We start from the raw sequence: 25442 nt of genomic DNA, 5'->3' as shown, positions 1-25442 counted from the left end.
CACATGTGATTCTGGATGCTGTGACAACTGCAACTGTGTTGACAAGGAAACAGCCTTGTGCTCAGTAGGTAAAACCAATGAGGATTAAGCAAGGCTATATTATAGCTAAGCCTCTGTGACTTTATCAGGGAGCAACAAGATCTGTCTGTTCTTCACTGTACAGGTGTCCCTCAGGAGTAAGGGAGATATGCACAGGCAAAATCATATATGCAATATACCTGATTTAAATGTCAGGCCTGGATTATCCAGAAAAGTGAATGTATTTCCCAGTTAGATGGATTAAAAGACTCAGTTTGCCTGATATAAAATAAAATTATAGAAAAGAAAGTAATGTGACATGTTTTTCCTGTAAGATGTGAAATAAGGAAGAGATAACTGAAGTATGATGAACTCTTTTTTATCTTTGTTATAGCTTTATGATCAGGCTAAAATTCACACAAAAGTATATCACTATAAAAATATGTTAATTTCCCAAAGAAAAGAAAATTATTATAGAACACTGAGATGCAGAAGAGTTGTCAAGAGTTTCAAGCCCAGTGTTCTTTAGTACAAAGAATTAATGCATGTGCCACTGAAGTAAACTCACACTTCAACATGCACGTGTTCTTTCATCCCAGTTTTTTGTATCTGAAAGAATCAAAATCCAAATGGAACTGTGTGGGAATGGCAGGACATGCGGTTCCATCTAAAGGGCCTTGGACAGGTTATACAGAAGTATGTTTTTTTATGAGTATAAGGAGTGATAGCCCAGGCCAGTGAAAATGATATTTCAGGTCAGAAAACCACCCCCATATGTATGATGTGTGAATGTTGGGCCTGGACATATGAATGAGTGGGTCGGAACACCGCCCACAAGATATGCATGGGAACGTGACTAAAAAGAGTCACAAGATGAGTGTGGTGTGTTTTGAATAACATTTTTTGAAAAAACATCCTGTCTAACCTCTTGGTCCAGGCCCATATCTGTAAACCTATAAATTGAGAACTGTTAATAAAAGTCAGCTCAGCCTGGCTCAGCTCAGCCTGTCTCTGCTCGGCCTAGCTCTGCTCTCACTGCTAACAAGAACTCTGTGTCTGTGCATCTCTGTCTGAGTCTGTATGCATCGTTCCTCATCACTGCAGAACTGAGATCAATAAGTGTGAGAAAAATGCTTAGTAGTTTTTTGCTGGCTGGGGAAGGAAGTTGAAAAAGTTTAAACTTCTGTCAGAAGTTAATTGTTTTCTGCTTAAACTTTAAAGTGTTTTACTTTTTTGTCTCTAAAGCAAAATAGAATGTTACACTTTAGTTGAAGCTTCACAATAAATAAGAATGAATGAATGAGTGTCCTGGTTTTGTTAAAAACAAGTTTCTCTTTTAGTGAATTTTCCTGTCAGCTGAAGTCTTCTTACTAACTGCACTTTTCTGAAATCTAGATACATGTTTTGGTAGACATAGCAATGGAATGCAAGGTTGCAGATAAGGATGCACATCCCGCGAGAGGGGCAAGCAGGAGGTGACTAAAACTGACCAACTGAGTATTCCATCCCATTCACGTGATACTTCATATAAAAGTGGGAGATCATGAGGATTTCATCTCTTCTCCCTATGGCTGGCATTAGGAGAGAACCTTGAGAGTCATCCCTGCGAATTGAGGCCTAGTGACAGACTGAATCCAGTTCTGGTTTGCTGCAGAGTCCAATTCAGGACTTCTGGGTGCAGGCTCTCCTACTGCTGGAGCAGTGCTGATCTTTGCTGGGATTTTAAAGATTGGTTTTGTATATTTTGTATTATATTCTCTATTTTATTAGTAGCATTAGTAAAACATTTTTAATATTTTCCAACTCTCTTCTCTCTGTCCTTCTTTCCCTACCAGTTGCCTGTATTTAGTGGGGAAGGGGGAAAAGGGGGACTGGGGTGAAGAGGGGTTTAATTAAACATCTGCCATGGTTTACTGTCACCCCGCAATCAAACCTTGACAATGAGCAACTAAATTTTACATGCTTGGACAGAATCTCTGGAGTTTATTGTGGTTTTTTTATTTTTTATTTTACATTGTCAGATAACATCAAAGGTGATTAAATGTATTTTTAATTAACCATGTTTTAACTGTTAATCTGGATTTATTTGTATTAACCTTTTTATTTTTCTTGTTTCAGTATCTCTTGTGGGGTTACATGTCCTTTAAAAAAAAAAATAATCAATGCTAGTTGATCTGCAGACAATGCCAGATGAACCTTTTTCAATAGTGATACTGCCCAGTATCACGCACGGAGAAGGGAGGAACTGAAGCAAACTATGAAATGAGACAGATCTGATTATTTTACTGATTTTGCTTCTAACATTATCTTGTGATTTATTTTCTTTCTTGGTGTCTTTTTTCCTACAGAACCTACCCAAGTCAAGAGATTTTGTCAGTTTTTGATTTTTCTTTTCTCGTATCCCACATTTTTTTTTTTTCAGTGCTTCTGCATTTCTTTGATTTTTTTTTGCAAATATATGTGGGGGTTTTTTTTTCCAGAATTGCTGTTTTTACCATTTCATTTATGTTACAGAAAAATTCTATGTAAAAAATATTTCCTATTAAAGAGAGAAGTTCATAGATTTTGCAGCATTTTTAAGGCCAATGTAGAAAACTTGAAATTCACCTGATTTCATTGCTTCATTTCTGAGAGTTGTCACTCTCCTGATAAGATTTTCTATCAGAACATCAGGGGAAGAAATGAAGCAAAGAGAACGAAGAAGACTTGGCAACTTCTGTGATATGAATATGATGTCAGTCTTCTTAACTATGTAAAATGTGCATTAGAAAAAGTTAGAGATGAGAGCATATTTAATACTTAAATATTTAAGAGCATAACAACATCAAAGTTGTTAGAATACATGCAGCAGTTAGCTAAAAAAACTGTGACTTAAGTTCTTGGAGTAAAGTCCACTGCGATCCAAATATGCTTAGAAGAACAGAATATTAATATTTAAAATAAAAGCATTAGGAAATTTATCGTGCTTCCCTAAGAATTTGTCATTCCCATTTCTTCTCTCCTTATTCATTTTTAACTTGGAATTTTCAGGTGGTTTTGTTCAGGTTTTTTTTGTACTACTCTGATATTAGTCCCTTACTATCACATGTGAATTCATCCTCTCGTGCTTTTTTTATTCTTGATGTGTCTAAGTTATTTTGAAGGTCAGGTATACAACTGGATACTTTTCCTACTTTATTGTCTACTTCTCAACCCTTTTCCCCTCCTTGTATTTTTCTTAATCTTAAACAAATATTTCTATCTGTATTCTCTCTTGGTTCTTCTATCTGTATCTCTGTGGTCAAGGTCTGCCCCATCTATGCCCCCCTTCTTTGATGCCTCACACCTGTGGGCAGAGCACTCAGAATGTCCTTGACTCTCAGACTAGAGCAATTAAAAACATTAACTCTGTCCCAGGGTGTTACCTCTTGTTCTCAAACTAAGTCCAAATAATGACCATGCTAGCTATGAAAAAGAAAGATTTCTAACTGCAATTGACTGTTCTCTTCCCCATTCTCTTTGCTTCATTTCTTCCCCGGATGTTCTGATAGAAAATTTTATCAGGAGAGTGGCAATTTGACTACAAGCCAACCACTTCATTCCATAAATATGACAGCCTGGGTTGCCCATGCTGCATACATTGGTGTACCAGTCCCAAGAACCGAAAAACGAACACGGAGCAATTGTATTATTTAACTAATCCTCTCCAGAAATTTTAGTACAAATTATTTATATGCTAATCATATCAGTAATGATCTGTAGATAATGCCAGCTACTCTTCAGATATTAATTGGGCTAAAGCTTTGTGGCGGTTAATATAAGAACTGATTCATATTAGTTTTAAATCCTTAATTGCCTTTAATTATAGATTTGCTTATGAAACAAACATCTGCTCCTTTTCTATCAGCTCTGTTAGTCTGCCATTTGAAAGTATTAAGCTTGATGCAGCTCTATAAAATATTTTTCAGCTTATCTTGTCTTGGTTGTATTTTATATCTTACCTTGCACCTGGCCTAATTTTTCCAGAGCTCTTTGCTGATCTAGTGCAGTTTTTTATCTAACCACTTTAATGACATTAACTTTTTTCATTACTTTTTGCAGTAACATATTTGGCTTGCCTGTTTTGGTCCAAGATGGTTGAAATTAATTCTAACATCTCAAACAAAACAACATGTATAATCTGCAAGCAGCATTCTCAAAATTTTGCAACAAATGAGTTAAATAAAGTGGAGTACAATTGAAACTTCTCTAACCAGTTGCCGATAGGTACAATCTGGACAATATTTTGCAAGTTTATTGAGAATATTCAACATCAGCTTTTGAGAGCTTATGAAATTGACTCTAAATATGGGCCCGAGCATAGAGAGCTAAGAAGGAAGCTTGAGTGAGATAAATTTTTCATGGAATTTTACATTTATCTCCCCTTTTTTTTTTTTGTGGAAAGTTACTGAGGACAGAACTGCAAGGCAGTAGAAATGCTTAAAATTTTGTATGGCCACAAATGCAGATAAGTTGTTCACCTACTCAGTTAGTAAATGTGGTTGTTTGGAAGCCAATATAATAAATATGGAAAGTACAATTACTATGAAGTATGGTGGTGTGAGTGGATGTGTTTCAAATCCCTGTATCATCTCCCCAGAGGACTGATGATACTGGTGTATGGTTCAAAGAAGGGAAGCTACTTTAGCTGTGCCAGAAATTGAATACTGAGAGGTAGCAAAGGTTTTCTGCACCAGCCAGAATAACTAAAAGTTTTGCACATGTAATCACAAAATCTTTGATTATTTGTTGTCCACTGAATTCTGGGTTGCTTAAGCTTGTACTGTCTTTGTGACAGAAATGAGAGCAACTGTGCATCTTGGTCTTTGAAGCTAGTAGGATTTTCATTCATAATTACATCATGATAGATAAACCAAATAGTGCCAGTTTCTGGGTGAATTACATAGCAGATAGGTAATCATTACACTTCCAAGTGTATGAACGGGATAGAAATTTGGATGATAGCCATTGGAATGGCATGGTCTAACTAATATGATCAATCTTGAGGTAAACCGATTAAGTCAAAATTTTCTTTCACAGAAGGATGTGGACAGACTCGAGAAGTGGGCCCATATGAACCTCATGAGTGCAAGGTCCAAGTGCAAGGTCCTGCACCTGGGCCAGGGCAACTGTCAATATCAATACAGGCTAGGGGATGAGGGGATTGAGAGCAGCCTTGCGGAGAAGTACTTGGGGGTACTGGTGGATGAAAAACTGGACATCAATCAGCAATGTGTGCTTGCAGCCCAAAAGGCCAATCGTATCTTGGGCTGCATCAAAAGAAATGTGGACAGCAGGTCAAGGGAGGTGATTCTGGAGTACTGGAGTACTGTGTCCATCTCTGGAGCCCTCAGTACAGGAAAGACATGGACCTGTTGGAGAGGGTCCAGAGGAGGGGCATGAAAATGATCAGAGGGATAGAACACCCTATGAAGAAAGGCTGAGTGTCAGGAACTGGCTCAAGGAGCATGGACATGAGTCCACCGAGCAACTGTACGAGCAGAGCCCGTTCTAGTTGACATAAGTAGGGTTTTCAGCGCGCACTGACCTGTTTTGTCAGGTAGACAAAGCGGCACCGCTACCTGGCCGAGCAGTAAGTGGTTCAAAGGTGCAATGCAAAAATTGAGATATTGTCTTAAATTGGTGTAACTGTGATCCATCTGCATATTTGAACTTGGTATATGGTTTTCACATCTGAGCTCAGTATTTTAGTTTGCATATTCATATTTGGTACCAAAAGAATCTTGTTTGGGGAGATAATTACAAAATGGGAACCGGTTCCATTGCTAAAATTCCACCTTGCTTCCCCTTAGGATGCATCCTTACATGTTAGAGTAACTTTGAGGGGAAATATTCTGAAAAAAGAAAAAATTGAAATGATACTTTACTTGAATGTGGCTTAAATGTAGAATTTTGGGCTTTAGTGCTGTATTGCAAATAATGTTGTTATGCAGAACTTTGGAAAAAATTTGGTGAAGTGTGGTAATGTAAGTTAATTTGTCAATTTTGAGACCAGAATAGAATTTAAATTGTTAAACTCTGCTTTGAAAAAAAAAAAACAACAACAACAAAAACAAAAAACAAAACAAAACAAAACAAAAACAAAAAAACCCCAAAAAAACAAAAAAACCCAACCAAACAAAAAAAAACAAACAAAAAAAACCAACAAAAACAACAACAAAAAAACAAAAAAAAACAAAAAAACCCTAGATGCTATAATGGATGTGAACTTGGTATTGTATGAAGTTATGAAGTTGTATTTAAAGGTTGCTGGAATGTGAACTGATTTGGATCGGGGAAAATGGAATAATGGATTGAATGGATTGACGTTTAATACACTGTATTTTGACATCTGTAAATTGTAAAAGGTAAATGGAGCTAAGGAATGTAACTATTTCTGAGCTACATGAAATTGCATATAAAGTCTAGTTGGAATGAAATGGGAACACAAAAGAGCAAAATATTCCAGGCCTGTGTGCAGCTCATTGTAACTGAGGAGTTTGCCAGAGCCTCCCACCAGCTGCATGGCCTTGACTATATGTGAACTGCGGCGAGAAGAGAAAGAAGAAGAAAGAAAGAAAAAAAAAATAAAAAAAAAAGGAAAAAACCTGTTTTCCCGCTGCTAAAAAGAGGAAGGGGGGTTTTACTCCCCCCGCTCTGTCTCTTTTTTTTTTTTTTCCTGAAGTGTTGTCATCCATCCTTCTTGTGGCACTGTGTTGCTTTTCAGCTTTGAATCAGGGGTTGTTGGTGTTGTTTGTTTTTGCTTCTGTCTTGTTTCCTACGTTTTGGCACATCTGGGGAAAGAGCTCATAGTTTTGCCTCCTTGCTGAAGTCAGTCTTTTCACACTGGTCAGCTTTGGGGGGTCACAGTGTTCAGTGCTTCTCTGGGTCAGACTGGTACTGATTTGAGTGTGGAGTGGAGCCACGTTGGTTTGATGTGGAGTTCAAACTGATGTGTTTTCATGCTGGGCTGTACGTCTTGCCATCTCAGATGGGGGCGAGAGGGAAGTTTTATTCCCCCCCGCGCCCCTCCCCCAAGCAATGTTACTGCTAGAGAGCTGTAATACGGCATGAAGGAGTCTGAGGGTGAAATTTAAAGGCATCACCAGTGGATCCATAGTTCTAATGAAACTGGAAAATTGAACCAAATATTTGTTAATAGACTTATTCTATGGTAACTAGTTGTAAGTGACTTCTTAGTAAATTCACCATGCTAGTTTTTGAGGTCATGGGAGAGAACGAAAGAAAGGCCATTTTTTGAGACCAATGGAATGCCAAATTTGGAACAAAGTTTTAATACATGAATTCTTGTAGTTGCCAGAAAGTCCTATACCTCTCTTAGGTTAAGATTTGTTAAGTAAATTGTAAGCTCAAATAACGTTTTCTGAGAATTCTGTTTAGTTGCATGTCCTGCAAGAAGCTGCTTGGATGGTGCAGATCTGCTTGTGCAAGTGAGAAATCTCCAAGGAAATTTCAAATGCTGTATTTCCACTAGTATTAACAGCCAATGTTTCGATAAAGCAAACACTACACTGATAGATCTGAAACAGGACTTCGATCTGGTAAGGGAAAACAATATCCAATAAATATGACAACAAAAATAGACTTAGAGATTTTGAGGAATAAATTTATGACAGCCTTACAGGCTGGCTGCATTCGATTGGACTTGCAGATTTGCCTATAGCTACAATATAGACACAACCTGTGGCTATTGTGGGACAGTATGATGACATTGCTAGCAGATTGATATACTGATTGTTACTCTGATCAAGTAAGGAAGCAGGGAATGAATTTAAGTTTCAATAGGCCATGATCCTTTTGTCATATATGTACCATTTGTGAAATTTAGTTCTGATTTTTTTTTTTATTTTGTTTGTAATCTATGTCTTTATAAATTGCACTAGCTGGTTTTCTTAACAGCACAGCTTTTGACACGCCTAAATGTAAATTGATGAAGAACCTGAAAGTCCTTAACATCAGGTCATAGGCCGTACTTGTATTTGGTCTGATCCTACATACTTGCAAAGTTTTTGTTGATGGTTCTGGGAAGTCTCATAAAGCTGTAGTGGTTTGGCGTGAAGGTAATGATTGGCATCATTCTGTAAAAATTATTGAAGGTTCAACCCAATTAGCAGAACTTGGCACAGCTTTACATTACTTAGAGCTTTTTAAGGAAGAACCTCTAAATTTGATTTGTGATTCTGAGTACGTAGTCAAGGTCCAATGCACGTATCTGCTTCTGAACTGTGTTTTTTGTTTTGGTTTTGTTCCTTTTTAAAACAAAAAGGGGGGAGAAGTAGGGAAAACACCACAAAACCAATTGTCAAAAGCCTTGCATGTGATGAAATACTTTGCAAGTATGACCCAAAACCATGCTAAATCAGAAAGAACCTACATTGGTTATGGCCAAATCACTAGTTAATGGTCAATGGAAAAGGCCACATCAATTGATAACCTGGGGGAGAGGTTATGCTTGTGTCTTTACAGATCAAGGGCCGCAATGGTTGCCAGCACGAAATGTGAAACCTGTGTGATCTTCCTGACAATGATTGTTACAGCTGCTGTGTTTTGGATGCCTGCACAGACAAAGACTAACATGTGGAGTACTTTAGCCAACATGACTGACCAGGACTCCATATGCCTGGCTATGGCATCTCCAGAAAACCCGTTTCACACATGCTTGGTTGGCATCCCCCTTGATGACTACAGCAGCATCACACGACTGTTTCAAAATAGTGGTCGGTGCAAAGGCATTACATCAAACTGTAATAATACTAACATGGCACTTTGGATTAATTGCCTCCCGGAAGCAGATATTGAACCACAGGAACTGGAATTGCTAGCATCTATGCCCATGGATGTTTGTATCCAGCTGGTTTGTGAAAAGTGTCAGAACAATATACAAGAACATGAATGGATAAAACTGCAAAATGTTAATACTACCCTTGGTGACTATAGAAATGAAACTCGATGGTGTAATGCCTCACAGAAGAATCCAAGGGTTGTCATTGATAATGTGAGACAGCAACCCCAAAACCTCCTGTATGGTGTATTCTTGATCTGTGGAGATAGAGCCTGACCAGGAATTCCTTCTAATGTTGTTGGAGGACTGTGTATTTTGGGACTATTAACTCTCTTAATGCCCAATGTATCTATGATAATAGATCACAGAAGAGCAAGACGAGAAAAACATTTTTTGCGTGTATATGAGTCAAAATGTGATGATAGTGTAGATTTTTGAGGATCAGGGTTAAGGGTTTTAGGATCTCTTGTATCTGGTGTTGGCACAACTAAAGCTTTAAATACTTTAGAAAAATTAGGATGCTGGCTAGTTAAGCAAACTAACAGAACTTCTAAGGCTTTAAGTGGACTTTTTGTTAGATGTAGATTCTGTAAGACATGCTACACTGCAGAATACAGTCGCAGGAGACTTTTGTTATTAGCTCAAGGACATGGGTGTGAAGGATGTGATGGTCTCTGCTGTATGGACCTAAAAGATAAATAGATTTCAATCCATAAGGAAATTCAACAACTTATGGACCACTCCTAAAAGATTCAAAAGGAATATGGGGTTTTTTGGCCTAGAAAGTTTGACGAACTGGCTGGGACTGGGAGGATAGGTCAAAGACCTTTAGCAAAGTCTGTTAGCTATTGTGATTATTGCAGTTATTGGGCTTTTGTGTTTAAGCTGTGCTTTATCTTGTATTAAGAGAATATTTGAGCGCACGTTGAGACAAACTCTGCTCGTACAAAAAGAAAAAGGGGGGAATTGTCAGGAATTGGCTCAAGGAGCATGGACATGAGTCTACTGAGCAACTGTATGAGCAGAGCCCGTTCTAGTTGACATAAGTAGGCCTTAGATTTCTTTGCTAGTAGGCCGTGGGAAAAGGAGAAATGGAAAAGTACTAATTAAGGCAGGGTCAGCGTGCCCTTGAAGAGGTGATAAACAACTTGAGAAAGTAGGAGTCAGAAGAGTGCAGAATGTGCATAGTTAGCTAACTGCAAGTAGGTGGAGTAAATGAATGTAACCTTTTAGTGCTTAGCCTATTAGATAGAGACAAGTATGCATAATTATGGTATTTGGTATAAATACGCGCTATCTCGGGCAATAAAGTTGAATCATGCTTTATCACTCACATTGATTCGGCCTGCATGTTTTCCTCAGCCGCGAACTAGCAGCTGAGAGAGTTGGAATTGTTCAGCCTAGAGAAGAGAAGGCTCTGGGGAGACCTTATTGCAGCCATTCAGTACTTGAAAGGGACCTATAAGAAAGATGAGGGGGCAGACTTTTTAGCAGGACCTGTTGTGATAAGACAAGGGATAACAGTTTTAAACTAAAAGAAGCTAGATTTGATCTAGATATAAGGAAGAAATTTTTTACAATGAGAGTGGTGGAACAATGGAACAGGTTGCCCAGAGGGATGGTAGATGCCCCATCCCTGGAAACATTCAAGACCAGGCTGGACGTGGCTCTGAGCAACCTGATCTTGTTGAAGATGCCCCTGTTCATTGCAGGGGGGTTGGACTAGATGACCTTCGAATGTCTCTTCCAACCCAAACTATTCAATGAATCAATGATTCAATGATTCTATGAATAGAAACCACAAGATATGTTCTGGCCAGATGATGTGACAAATTATTAAATACTCTTTGTAGCAACCCAGAATGGCAAATATGCCATTTTTTTACTCTTAATAAAGTGCTCTGATGAGCAGCTTGCTAAAGTTTCCATGGAGTTTGGCATTGACTTCTTCTCACAAATTAGCAGCGGATTTTGAGATGGTTATTTATTACCGGTCTTAGAGATCTTAATCGTGAAGTTGTTGAACTGCAGAGTAAAATAAGAGAACTGGAAACGGTGGTCAGGATTTTACAGGATGCAAAGGTGATTGCACAAGAAGTAATTACTGTTCAAGCAGAGCGGTGCTACGAGCTGCAAGATAACGTAGACTGGTTGCTAGCATGTATTGCTAAGGAACAAAAGGACAAATATGGAAATGCCCCCCCAGATGAGGGGGGGCAGATCACATGTACTCACTCTCCGGAAGAGTTAACGGCATTTTCAGAGATCTTTCAGCAGAAGAGTGGGGAAGGAATACTGGTATGGATTTTCCCAGCTTGGGACAGTGGAGCTGTGTCTATCCATTTATTAGCAGATGAAAAAGATTTATCAAGCCCTATAGCCAATGATCACAGAATTAGAGAATGTTAGCGATTGGAAGGGACCTCAAAAGATCATCTAGCCCAATCCCCCTGCTGGAGCAGGAACACCTAGATGAGGTTACACAGGAATGTGTCCAGGTGGGTTTTGAATGTCTCCAGAGTAGGAGACTCCACAACCTCACTGGGCAGCCTGTTCCCGTGTTCTGTCACCCTCGTTGAGAAGAAGTTTCTTCTCAAATTTAAGTGGAACCTCTTGTGTTCCAGTTTGAATCCATTACCCCTTGTCCTACCATTGGTTGTCACCAAGAAGAGCCTGACTCCATCCTTATGACACTCACCCTTTATATATCTGTAAACATTAATAAGGTCACCCCTCAGTCTCCTCCAAGATAAAGAGCCCCAGCTCCCTCAGCCTTTACTCATAAGGGAGATGTTCCACTCCCTTAATTATCTTTGTTGCCCTGTTTCTCTTGTTATATTTCATTAAATTTTTCCCTGCCGAACTCTCCAGCCTGTCCAGGTCTCGCTGGATGGCAGCACAGCCTTCTGGCATGTCAGCCACTCCTCCCAGCTTGGTGTCATCCGCAAATTTGCTGATAGTACACTCTATTCCCTCATCCGAATCACTGATGAATATATTGAATAATACCAGCCCCAGTAGGACCCTTGAGGCAGCACTAGATACAGGCCTCCAACTAGCCTCCCCCCCATTGACCACGACTCTCTGGCTTCTTTCCTTCAGACAGTTCACAGTCCACCTCACTACCCGATCGTCCAGACCGCACTCCCTCAGTTTAGCTGTGAGGATGCTGTGGCAGAATGAAAAACCCCCTCTCTCCCCCTCCCTTCCTTTGATATGGAAGGCATAGACATATCTTCCTCTCTCTCTGCTGCTTGAGGCTAACAGCTTCTTTTGTTTGACCTCAGAGGCCGCTGGCCAGGGTCGTTAAGAGAGAGGAGAAGGGAATGCCAAGGCCCCAAGGAGCCGCGCGGCCAGTGTGGGGAATGTTTGGAAGCTTCAGGGGCACCCCACAGCCAGTGTGGGGGTGCAGAGAAGCTTCTGGAATGCCTACAGTCAGATCTGATCAGGCTATTAAAAAACGGGATTCTCGTCGAGACGTGCCCCTTGTGCACGATTCTCATGGAGTTACGAGCTGAGCCGCTGCCGCCAGGAGCCACCTTCTGTCCCCCCCGCCCGGGATGGAGACTCTGCTTGCCTTGTCACCACATGTGTGAGGAAAATTAACCCTCATGTTATAGTTGTAACTAAGTTTTGTAAACTATATCCAAGATTCTTACCTTATCTTGAGGCTTTGCAGGTTGTATACAAAAAGGAAACTGAAAGTTAGTCCTCAGTTAGTCCTTATCTTATCTTGAAAGGATAGGATGTGCTGAGGATGCACATCTAAGAAATCCAAGAATTTTACATGATTTCACAATGAACAAAGGAATAGCGCGCATGCGCGGTGACAAAAGGTGAAAAGTACACAGGTGAAGAAGACTCCTTACTTCATCCTGAAGACCCCCTGAACGACCACCAGAGGACACTGCACATGCTTAGAGTAGTTCCAAGGTGTTGCAACTGATATTGTGAAATAGTTATGTAATCTGATGAATATGCAATACATACATTGTAACCCTAATGAATATGTATGCAACCAAATTGTATAAATGTAGTGGAGTTCAAATCAGTGGTCGAAGCCAAGCTTTGGGTGCGAACCCCTGGTTTCCCAGCGCTGAAATAAAAACACCGCATATAACTACGTCCGTGGTTATGTGTCTCGTTTGCTAACATTTTGGCGACCCAGATGGGACCTTGTGGGCACTGCTGAGACGGATCGCATCTTGATCCTGCTCCGGCTAGCACCAAGGTATTCTTGGGGAGCGCATCGGACGCGACCGACTCTCCGCTGCTCTTGACGGACCTCTGATTGGTAAGAAGGTGCTTTTATTATTATTTGGGTACCCAATATCTGGTCTGGTTCTGGTAGCCTGCTGGTCAGACGTGGTGAAAGCCACGCTCGGTTGGGCAGTGAGCTCCCGATCGGTAAAGCCTATAGGTGCTGTCCGTCAGACAGAGGGAAACTTCTGCAGGTTCGGCATTTGGTCTGGTTCCTGAATCCTGGTTCCTGAATCCTGGTTCCTGAATCCTGGTTTCTGAATTTGTTCTGGTCTGGTTCCTGTATTTGTTCCTGTATTTGGTCTGGTTCTTGCATTTGTTTCTGTACTTGTTCTGGTCTGGTTCGGTTCCTGTATTTGTGTTTGTTTGTTGATATGTCCAATTCAAATGTATCGCCGTTAAATTGCTTACTGAAACATTAGAAGGAGGCTGGGTTTGGACAGTTTATGCATAAAAAGAAGTATAATTGTGATCTGTTTGCATATTTGAACTAGGTATTCGGTTTGCGTGTCTGAGCTCAGTATTTTAGTTTGTATGTTTATATTTGGTACCAAAAGAATTTGTTTGGGGAAATAATTGCAAAATAAGAACCGGTTCCGTTACTAAAGTACCACCTTGTTCCCCCTTCAGATGCATCTGTACACATGAAAGTAAATTGAGTTAACTGTATTGCAGTTAGTGTTGTTCTGTGGATAGACTGATTTGGATCTAAAATTAATGTCAGGGATTGATGCTTAATATGCTGTTTATTGACATCTGTAAAAAGTTACAAAAGGTAGGAGCTGAGGGATGCAACTATTGTTCAGCTAACTGGAATTACATGTAAAGTTTATAATCGCAGGAATTAAATGAAGAGAGAAAAAGGGCAAAAGGAGCCCAAATCTGTTCCCGGCAGCTTCTCCTTGATAAGCTGTGGAGAAAAAAAAAAAAAAGGTGAAAAGCTGACTGTCTGGTAAAGCGCTGGAAAAGGTGGGGGGAGCGGCGACTGCTAGAGCTGGAGCTGCAGCTCCTCTCCTCCGGGCTCGCCGTCCGCGGGGGATGAAGCGGGGAGGGGGATCATCAAACGTAATAGCACCCCTGCGGCAGGCAGTAGGTGTGGGGGGGAACCAGTCTATGTAAAAGTTCTGTTTTTGCCAAGGGATTTAGTAATCTGGAAGCAATCAGCTGGTCCTTATTGGGAAAATCCAGATAAGGTTGCAATAATTAAGATGATAATTAAAATGCAGAATCCTGATTGGGATGATTTACAAGTGATTTTGGATACATTAATGGACTCTAAAGAAAAAGATATGGTTATACAGGTTGCGAGAGATAAAGTGAGAGAAGATATTCGGAATGGGAAAGTAGAGGGTAACGTTGATGAGAACTTTCCAAAAGAAGATCCTCGATGGAATTATAATACAGGAGGCGCGTTATGCCGTCTCCGGAGGTATCAGGATTGGTTATTGATTGGCATTCAAATTGCTATGCCGAAGCAAATGAATTGGTCAAAACTGTATAATGTGAGGCAGGAAAAGAATGAGTCTCCCTCGGCCTTTTTAGAAAGATTGAAAGAAGCTGCCAAAACCGGGATGTTAAATTTTTAGTAGACACAGGGGCTACTTACTCTGTACTGAATTCCTTAGAGGGAGCGGTAGGTCATAAAGCTACGTAGGCCATAAATCTACAATTGTTGGTGCCACAGGGAAGGAGGAGGTACGGCCATTCTTACAACCTTTGGATTTGTGCTTTGGAGAAAAGGAACTAACCCACGAGTTCTTATATGTCCCAGATTGTCCAGTCTTTCTTTTAGGATGAGATTTGCTGACTAAATTAGATGCCATAATAACATTTGAAGATGGAGATTTGGTAATGAAAATTTCAGAGTCAAAGGTAGGACAAATTTTATTATTAAAAGAAAATCCAATTGTAAAATACCACAGGCAGTAGAAGATGCAGTGATTCCCACAATATGGGAAACTGACATACCCAGGAGGTCAAAAACAGCTAAACCTGTGAAAGTGAAGCTGAAGGAAGGTGCAAAACCAGTACAGTTGAAGCAGTACCCATTGAAATGAGAAGCTAAATTAGGAATAGCATCTTTGATTGAGAAATTTTTGAAATATGGTATTCTAGAAGAATGTGAATCAGAATATAATACTCCAATTTTCCAGTAAAGAAACCTGATGGTAGCTATTGATTAGTCCAGGACTTACGAGCAATAAACCAGATCACTAAGGATATACATCTGGTAGTTGCAAATCCATATACCTTGTTAACATCTGTGAAAGAGAAATGTAAATGATTTACAGTACTTGATTTAAAAGATGCCGCCTTCTGCATACCCCTTGACCAGGAAAGTTAAAAGTTATTTGCTTTTGAGTGGGAAAATCCACACAATGGAAGAAAGACCCAATTAACCTGGACGCGCCTTCCACAAGGATTTAAGAATAGTCCGACTATCTTTGGGAATCAACTAGCCAAAGAGCTCGAGGAGTAGACTACAAGAGGCCATATCGGAATTCCCCGACAATGGTATTTGTTGCTGCAATATGTGGATGATATTCTGATTGCTGCTGAGACCCAAGAACTCTGCATCCAGGTAACAACTGAAATATTGAATCAATTAGGAATGAATGGATATAAAGTGTCGAAAAATAAAGCTCAGATAGCATCCATGACTGTGATCTATCTAGGATGTGAGCTTTCTCAAGGGCAGCGAAGACTAGATATAAACCGTGTGCATGCTATCTGTGCTATCTCAGAACCACGAAACTTACATGAATTAAGATCTTTTCTAGGAATGACAGGATGGTGCAGGCTCTGGATCATGGACTATGGACTTATTGCCAAACCTTTATATGAGACGCAGAAGAATAAGACCTTAGTGTGGGGAAAGCCGCAACAAGAAGCTTTCCAAAAATTGAAACAAGCTTTAATAAAAGCACCTGCTTTGGGCCTACCTGACTTAAGTAAAGACTTTCAGTTATTCGTACATGAACGACAGAGACTTGCCTTAGGGGTATTGACCCAACGGCTGGGATCCTGGAAAAGGCCCGTAGGTTATTTCTCTAAATAACTTGATCCGGTAAGTGCTGGATGGCCGGCGTGCTTGCGGGCGGTGGCTGCTACTGTGATATTAATCCAGGAAGTTCGAAAATTGACCATGGGGAAAAAGATTGAAGTATTTGTACCCCACATGGTGATTAGGGTATTGGAACAAAAGAGGGGCCATTGGCTTTCTCCAATCAGAATGATGAAATATCAAGCGATCCTGACAGAACAAGATGATGTTATTTTAAAACAACTAACCTAATGAATCCAGCTGTGTTTTTAAATGCAGAAACTGAAGAAGAGGATTTGGAACATGATTGTGTGTGGAGGTCATCGAATACACCCATGCAAGTCGTCCCGATTTGAAGGATACTCCATTGGAAGAGATGGATTGGGATCTTTTTACTGATGGCAGTAGTTTTGTGGAAAGCGGAGTGCAGTACGCAGGATATGTGATTACTACTGTCAAAACAGTAATCAAAGCCAAATCCCTACCACCAAACACATCAGCACAGAAAACTGAGTTGATTGCACTAACTAGGGCATTAGAGCTCAGCGAGGACAAAAGGGTCAATATTTGGACTGACTCAAAATATGTGTTCAGTGTTGTTCATGTGCATGGAGCCCTCTGGAAAGAGTGTGGACTACTTTCCTCTCAGGGAACAAACATCAAATACCAGAAGGAAATATTAAACTTGATTAATGCCGTTCAAAAGCCATTGCGAGTTGCCATTATGCACTGTAAAGCTCATCAGAGTGGAACATCGAAAATTATTGAAAGAAATCAACTTGCCGATCAGACAGCTCGATCAGTGGCACAAGAAGTTTGGACAATGGTGGGTCTTGTCTCCCAGAAGGTAAGAGCAATTGATTTATTACCTTCAGAGGCACCTAAATAGTCTACAGAAGACGAGAGATTGGCAAATTAAGTAAAAGCCAGCAAGGATAATTCTGGGTGGTATGTAACCGTCCGATGAACAAGTTGTGGTGCCAATTACGACTATGAGAGGACTACTTCAGGCGGAACACCAGAAGTGTCATTGGGGTGCAGACGCATTGGAAACATATCTGAGAAAATGGATTATCTCAGTCCAGATGTTAACAATGGCAAAGTCTATCACAGCTAAGTGTGAAATTGGATTGAAAAATAATCCTTTAGTAAAAAGAAAGATAGATATGGGGAAAATTAAGACAGGAGTACAGCCAGGAGATTATTGGCAAATAGATTAGGTGGAACTCCCCAGAACTCGAGGATTCAGATATCTATTAGTTGGGGTAGATACCTTTTCAGGATGGCCGGAAGCCTTCCCTTGTTGCACCAACCAGGCACAAGAAACTGTAAAATGGTTACTAAGGGAAATGATCTGATAGGGGACAACACTTTGTTGCTCAAGTGGTAACACAGTTTGGGAATTAAATGGCAATTACATACCCCATGCATGGAGACCCCAGTCTAGTGGACAGGTGGAGAGAAAGGAAGAAAAAAAAAAAAATAAAACCTAAAAAGGCAACTTAGCAAGATTTGTCAGGAACCAAAAATTCAATAACACTGAAGCCGTTGCGTATTAGGATTAAACTTAGGAGCGGAATGTTAGTAAGCCCATACGAAATTTTGTATGGCAAACCATATGAAGCACCTGATCCAAATCCAAATGTGTATGTAAAGGGTAATCAGAATTTATACAATTACGTGTTTCGTTTGCTAACAGTGGGACAGCAGCAGGTGAACCCCAGCCCGGCCTGCTCCGCCGCCAGAGGGAACAGTGCAGCGCTGCGTGGGGACCAGGATGCTGCCCGCGGCCGGTCCCAGCCCTGGGCAGACCTGCGGGGCCATGCTGGTTGCCACCGTGTTCCTGCAGTCCGTCTGCGTGGCCATCACCTTCCTCTACCTCACCAACGAGCTCAAACAGCTCCGGGACACATACTCCAAGAGCAGCATTGCTTGTCTCACTAGGGAGGAAATGGGAAATTTCATCCAAAACTTGGATCTAATTGAAAGTGAAGACAGAGTGGCTGACCCCTGCTGGCAAGTAAAGTGGCACCTGGGAAAGGTAATTTAAAGGATGTCGAAAAGCTACGAGGAAAACATATCTGCAGTCAACGCTGACAGAGCGCTGACGCTGTCACAGACCAATGGGCAGCAGCCACGTGGTCCCATCAACAGGATTGTGGCACATCTAACGGGCGACAGCAACAGGAAGAATTCCCTGTCCCCACACATAGATTCCTCACCCAGGAGAGGGAATGAAGAAAGAAAAAAAAAAAAAACAAAAACAAAACACCACAAAACTGGGAACTGTCAAGAAAAGGCCACTCTTTCCTTTACAATGTGAAACAGAGAAATGGCGAGCTAGTGATACCCCAGACAGGCTTTTATTACATCTACTCACAAATTTATTTTCATTTCCGTGAAAACGAGCACGAGGATTCAGATTTGTTAGCACAAGTCAGGAACCCCAAACAGCTCGTCCAATATGTTTACAAACTGACTAATTACCCAGAGCCCATTTTCATCATGAAGAGTGCAAGAACAAGCTGCTAGTCTAAAAAGGCAGAATATGAACTTTACTCCATCTACCAAGGTGGCGTGTTTCAGCTGAAAAGAGAGGACAGGATTTTCATCTCCATCAATAATGGTGACATAGTTGACATGGACAAAGAAGCAAGTTTTTTTGGAGACTTTGTGATATTGCTTGAAAGATGCAGCCATATGTACCCTTGAGGTGCTTGGTCTTCTGGTTCTCATCTTGGGAGGCAGCTAAGGAATATTTGTCGCTGCTCTGGTTGGCCTGGCTTATTCCCCAGTTGGATGTGATGGTGTGAACATTGCCACTTTGGACCCCACACCCTCGAGCTCATCAGTTAAAACCCCTCTTCGCCCTGCCACTCTATGCTTGGTGTCTCATCCCATAGTATGTCACGGGCGAGCCTGATATCATCCCCCTCCCCCATCATGTCTAGTTTAAAGATTTGACTAACAGCATATGTCTCAAGTCCTACACTTGGCGTGTATGAGCTCAGTGAAGCAAAAACTGATGCTTCTGAGAGGATGAAACTGCTAATTCAGCCTGATTTCATGAAATCTCACCCACCTAGGTGTAAGAGTCGGTCCGAAGATGGAGCAGTATTTGCCTGAACATCGCCATCAGGAACTGAGAGAACTGAGGCCCTGACAGAAAGAACGCATGGACAATGACTTGGAGAGAGGCCCGAGGAGAAGCATCGTGTTGCACTGGTTTCTCCGATACGGGGGGGCTGCTGCTTACAATGGCTGCTGTATGGACTTCACCTGCTGCTTCAGCCAAACCAGCCCCCACCTCCTGAAAGTTATTGTTACGAGGGTCTCTTCGACCCAGGGACAATAGCCGCCATCCAGAAGATGTGTTCTCACCTGCAGCCTCAGTCACACCCGTCCCCCACCTGCTCCCCCAAACAATGGCCAACGAAAAGGAGCATGCCCAGAAGCTCGCCAAGGGTCCTGAGGTCACCCAATGGACCAGAGAAAGATTCATGAATGCAGGCCATGTAAGCGTTGGCAAAAGAAAGCGTGAATCTTTCGAGCCTGCGCAGTACAAGCCTGGGTTGCGAAATCAAGGCGGAGACTGGCCTCAAACAATGGGAGCGAGGGGGGGTGAAGAAGCATAAGAGATGACTCCCAAATGGACACTGTGGAGATCTTCCCACCAGAGCATCCCGAACCACAACGGAGGACCAGCAGGACTCTACGGGACCGGAGACCAGAGGGACGCCTCTGAAGCTCTACTGGTGGTAAACGCAACCTCACTTCCTATCTTTACTTTTACTCTCCCCGTTTCTTTTCCCTTTTCTTTTTCTTGCTCTCTCTCTCTCTCTATCGCGTGCCGCTTTACGGGCAAATTAATAAAGTAACACTGTTTGATTGAATCATAACCCCTTGGCTTTTGGTTGCCTTAATTTTGCGCTCTGAGATCAAGGTAAACGAACCATCACGAGTCCATCACCGAGTGGACCGTGACTTTTAATTGGCAACGAGGATGGGATTCTGGGAAACAGAGGGGTGTAGATAGTGTGTGGTCTGCACCAGGGGAAGCATGTTTTGCTTCAGCCGCACCTAGCCTTACACTGATTTATCAGTGAGAAGTGTCTAGAACGCAAGGGAGGTGATTCAGATTTCCCGCACACCATACACGCCTTGGGATAGAGCACCCCAAACTCGAGTTGAGGGTTCTGTCTCCTGGAATCTAACACAAAAGATCTCAATGTGCAAAAGGGGTGTTGCTCTCATGTTGATGAGAATTGTCTGCTAGGGAGAGTGAAGGGGCAATCTTGTGTGTTTGTGTAGCTAAGTTTGGTCCTCCCGTAGCAGATTTCTAGGCCTCTTCAACCACTCAGGAAAGAGAAGGGTGACGCAGTTGTTGCTGTGGTTTTCGTAACTAAGTTGTGCCTTCCTAGAGTGTGTACCGCCCCTTCGTAGTAAGAATGACCGGAAAAGCTGACAATCAGGATTTTTGGTTAACGAAAGATTGGGACTTGTTCTACACGCTTTTAGCAAAGTATGGAGCTCGACCCTCCATACCCAGAGAAGACTGGGCTCGTGGTAATTGGGCTAATTTACAGAGTGTAGTGGACCAAGTGATTTCTTTGCAGACTAAGTCTAAGTTTAGATGAAATAGAGATAAGATGGTAGTCTGCGCTGTTCTAGGAGCCAGCCTAGTAGCAGCAATAGAAGATCGCTTTATGCGGCGCAGTAATGAAAGTAAAGTAATAGAATCCCTTGAAAATCTGGTGCAAGTCTTGCAAAAAACAGCCTCCAATATAGAACAACAATTAGAAAACTGTTTTCAACAACTAGAAAAGGAGAGGGAAGAAAACCGCTCATTGAAAGCTACTCTAAAGGAGAACACGGGGGTGCTGAGGGAGCGGGAGTTAGAGGAGAAAAATATCCGACACATAAATCAAATCTACCCTCGGAAAGAATTGGAGGACACGGGAAAACGTTATGATGAATTCCCACATGTGAGACCCTTAGTTAAAACAGAATACTTTTATGCAAATGAGGATACTGACTCTCACATTGCAACTAAGCAAACACGCTGCCATGGAGCTGGCCAAACTTAGAGTACGGTCGCACAGTCAGAAGGATTATTGTGGACTTTTGGAATGCCGCCATTGTCACATCTAAGGCTATTGCAAGTTGCACTGGCACTCCCACATAGTCCTAAAGAATCTGAAATTGAATATGTGTGGCATGTATCCCTAACCGGGGGAGATCAAATTCAGTTAAGTGAACAAGAGGCAAATGGGTACTGGGGGCATGGGGTCTTCTTAACAACTGGTGACAGACGTGCCCCACGGTCTCTAACCCAGCGAGCTGCTTACTGGGCTGGAGGGCTAAACCCCTTAGACAGGGGAGAGCCCTTAGCAATTATTGGCACACCAGAACAATTGTTAGAGAGTGTACACAAAGCAGCCTGTTTGAAAATGATACATGAAAGGAAATTAATTCCTGAATGTCAATCTCCAATGATGTTGCCAGTAAATCCAGACATGATGACTCCCTTAATAAGGGGACTTCCAGAGTCACTAAAATCTACTGGAATTAACCATCAAAGGACAATCACACTAATGAGCCCAGTAGAAAGATTGGAAAAAGTAGTTAGAAGCCAGGGTAACAGAAGTGGGAGCCAGAGGGAAGGAACTAATACTAGCATGGATTCCCCTTTCACCCCTCCCCTGACTTCCCCCAATCAACCAAATACTCAAAAGGTGTGGACGTGGGGGGAAGTAGCACAAGAATTGATAGATTACAATAGGAAATATGGCCCAGGAAAAATCCTAGAAGAGAGGTCGAGAGGAATCCGTCATATTGAAATCAAAAAGCTGCCCCTCTCTGCTAACATTGCTGCTGTTACCGGTATCCCAAGAAAAGAACAGCCATGCATTAAAACAGCAAAGGGAGAACAGCCTAAGGCCCGACAACAATGGTGAGTTTTGGGAATTAAAAAGGAAGTTCCCAGAGATATAATGGAAGGCTTACCCCTTGATAAACTTAGTAAACTAGTATCAAGGTGGCAAAATCCAAAAGAACCTTCACAGAATGTAAAAGAAATCCTACCTGTTATACCTTCAGCTCCTTCCTCCGTTGGGGATGAAAGTCTCTCCCAGAATCAGGAAAACTAGAACCTCCATTCCTTAGTAGTGGGCAGGGGAATGGGGGGTGGATTTATATCTGACAGCTCACACATACCAAAGGGGGAGATTTGTTAATCACAGCTATAGTGGGCCCTAAGCGTGCACCTCTAACTTTTTTAATCGACACCGGTGCACAAATTTCTGCTCTAAGCGAAGTAGATGCTGAGAGGTGTGGAGTTTTTCCCCTCAAAGCAACGTTTTTGTGTCCTTAATGCTTTAGGGTCAACAGAAGTTATGAAAGTTGCTTGGGTAAAATTGTCGTTGCCAGGAAATGAGAGCACAGTCACTATTAAGATGGTGATTGGAGACATTCCTAACAGTTTGCTAGGTATAGATACTCTCAAAGGCAGACAGTGGGAAGATTCAGAAGGATTATTGTGGACTTTTGGAATGCCGCCATTGTCACATCTAAGGCTATTGCAAGTTGCACCGGCACTCCCACATAGTCATGTTACAAATGTAAAACAATACCCGTTGCCCCTTGGTGCCAAAGGCATCAAACCGGTTATACAAGAAATGAGAGAACAAGGAGTCATAATTAACACGCGCTCTCCTTTTAACTCTCCAGTGTGGCCAGTTAGAAAGCCCAACGGGACGTGGCGACTTACAATAGATTTTCGGCGGCTAAATGTCAACGCTGATCCTCTAACCGCCGCAGTCCCCAATCTGGCTGAACTAATAACCATGATACAGGAAAAGGCTCATCCAATCATGGCAACAATAGATGTCAAGGACATGTTTTTTATGATACCATTGCAGCCAGAAGACAGAGATCGCTTTGCTTTCACCTGGGAAGGGCAACAATACACTTTCACCCGACTTTCCCAAGGGTACAAACATTCTCCCACATTAGCTCATCACGCTTTAGCCCAAGGGCTAGAAAAAATACCCAAACCCGAAGGCATAGCTGTTTATCAGTACATTGATGATATTCTTGTGGGTGGAAATGAAATAACAGAAGTAGGGGCAACACAACAGGATATAATTACATATTTAGAAAATCTGGGTTTGCAAATTCCCCCCAAAAAAGGTCCAAAAGCCCTCACAAGAAGTAAAATTCCTGGCAATCTGGTGGAAGGAAAGGATGACCTGCATCCCGCCGGAGACTCTTGCTTCCTTAGATCAGATCAAAATGCCTGAATCAAAAAAGGATTTGCAGCATGCTTTAGGGTTGTTGGTTTTTTGGAGGAAACACATCCCAGACTTTTCTATCATTGCTAGACCTCTTTACGATTTGTTAAGAAAAGGGGTAAAATGGGAATGGACAGCTTCTCAGGAAGAAGCTATGCGATTACTACTTTTTGAAGCGAAAGCTCACCAAGCCCTTGGTCCTATTCACCCTACAGACCCTTTTCAGGTGGAATGGGGGTTTGCTTTATCAGGCTTGTCTGTTCACATATGGCAGAGAGGCCCTGAGGGTCCAACCCGACCTGTGGGATTTTTCTCCTGGGGTTTTAGGGATGCCGAAAAGAGATACACTGCTCGGGAGAAAGGTTTGTTTGTTGTGAGTCTGGCTCTAGTAGAAGTAGAGAAGATTGCACGACAGCAGCCAATCGTATTAAGAGGCCCATTTAAAGTCATAAAAACAGTCACTTCTGAGACCCCTCCTCCTGATGGGGTAGCCCAAAAGGCCTCAGTACGAAAGTGGTATGCTCAGATTGAACATTATTGTAACATTTTCTCGGTATCTGAAGGAGCTTTAAAAAATCTAGCTATACAAGAAATTGAGAGCTTGGACAATGACCAAGACAAACCTGCCTCAGTGATTCAAGTCGCACCTCCCTTTTCGCATGGTCGGTCAGCTAGTGCCTGGTTTACTGACGCTTCTGCTAAAAGAGAAGGAAAAGTGTGGAAATACAGGGCAGCCGCACTCCATACCTCTTCCGAAGAACAGATTATAACAGAGGGAGAGGGTAGTGCACAAGTAGGTGAATGAATTGCAGTATGGAGTGTTTTCCAACATGAAGCACAAACTGCTACCCCTGTACACGTTTGTACTGACTCTTATGCTGTGTTTAAGGCCTGTACCGAGTGGCTTCCTTTCTGGGAACAGAACGGATGGGAAGTTAATAGGATTCCAGTGTGGCAAAAAGAAAAGTGGCAAGAAATCTTAAGTATTGCTAGAAAAGGAAACTTTGCTGTGGGCTGGGTGGCTTCTCATCAGGTAGATGGGGGATCCGCAGGAGAATGGAATAACCGAGCTGATGAATTAGCAAGATTGGCCCCTGTACAAAAGGATCAAATTTCAGAAGATTGGGAACGCTTGTTAGAATGGTTACACGTAAAGCACAAACACACCGGAGCTGAAGACTTGTATCGTGAAGCTCTGGCCCGAGGCTGGCCTGTCACCAGAGAAATGTGTAAAACCTGCATATCAGCTTGCGAACAATGTTGGAGATGTCTAGAAAGGCACCCTTTAGAAGATAACCCTCTGCATTTAAGGGAAGGTAAAGGTCTGTGGGATGCCTGGCAGGTGGATTACATTGGCCCCTTTAAGAAATCAGGGGGCAAGCATTTCGCACTGGCGGGAGTGGAAATTACGTCAGGATTAGTCCAAGCAGAAGCTTTTAAAAAAGCTACAGGTGAAAATACTGTGAAAGCACTGCGAGAATGGTTTGGAACTTTTCCAAAGCCACAAGAAATACAGCCTGACAACGGTTCCCATTTCACTGCTAAAATCGTACAAGATTGGGCACAAAGCGAAGGGATTACATGGATTTTTCACACCCCATATTACCCACAGGCTAATGGAATTGTAGAAAGAACAAACGGCCTCCTAAAATGGCTTTTTGTGGCAAGCTGTCACAGGGGTAAATGACAGGTGGGGGGTAAATGGATGCCCCAAAATCACTGCTTTCTGTCCAAAAGCCCCTTCCTTGATTCCCTCTCTAAAGGGACCAAATGATTCCAAGGGTCCAGCCCATTACCCAGGACAGCCAGTCCTGGTGGAACTCCCCACTGTGGGAAGTGTACCGCTGGTATTGAAAACCCCTTTAAATGCAAATTCACGGGTAGCTTCCGATGCCCTGGGCAAGGAACATCGGATAAATACCCGCTGGATAATTCCGTCATTTTAATTATTTTTGCCTCGAAGAGGCGAGCCCTGTTTGTTTTCCTTTTTGCAGGAGAACTCCGAGGG

At 42.0% G+C, this 25442-nt stretch overlaps 1 pseudogene across 1 annotated transcript; it reads left to right on the top strand.

Annotated features, from left to right (window-relative positions):
* The first annotated feature begins 17354 nt into the window (after positions 1 to 17354).
* LOC308051481 (tumor necrosis factor ligand superfamily member 10-like) lies at positions 17355 to 18854 on the top strand (annotated as a pseudogene). The gene has a single exon. The product of its transcript is annotated as a tumor necrosis factor ligand superfamily member 10-like (transcript).
* The last annotated feature ends 6588 nt before the right edge of the window (positions 18855 to 25442 follow it).

Source organism: Nesoenas mayeri (genome assembly GCF_963082525.1).
Source record: "Nesoenas mayeri genome assembly, chromosome: W".
In the NCBI taxonomy this organism is placed as follows: domain Eukaryota; kingdom Metazoa; phylum Chordata; class Aves; order Columbiformes; family Columbidae; genus Nesoenas; species Nesoenas mayeri.
This window is presented reverse-complemented; position numbering and strand designations above follow the sequence as displayed.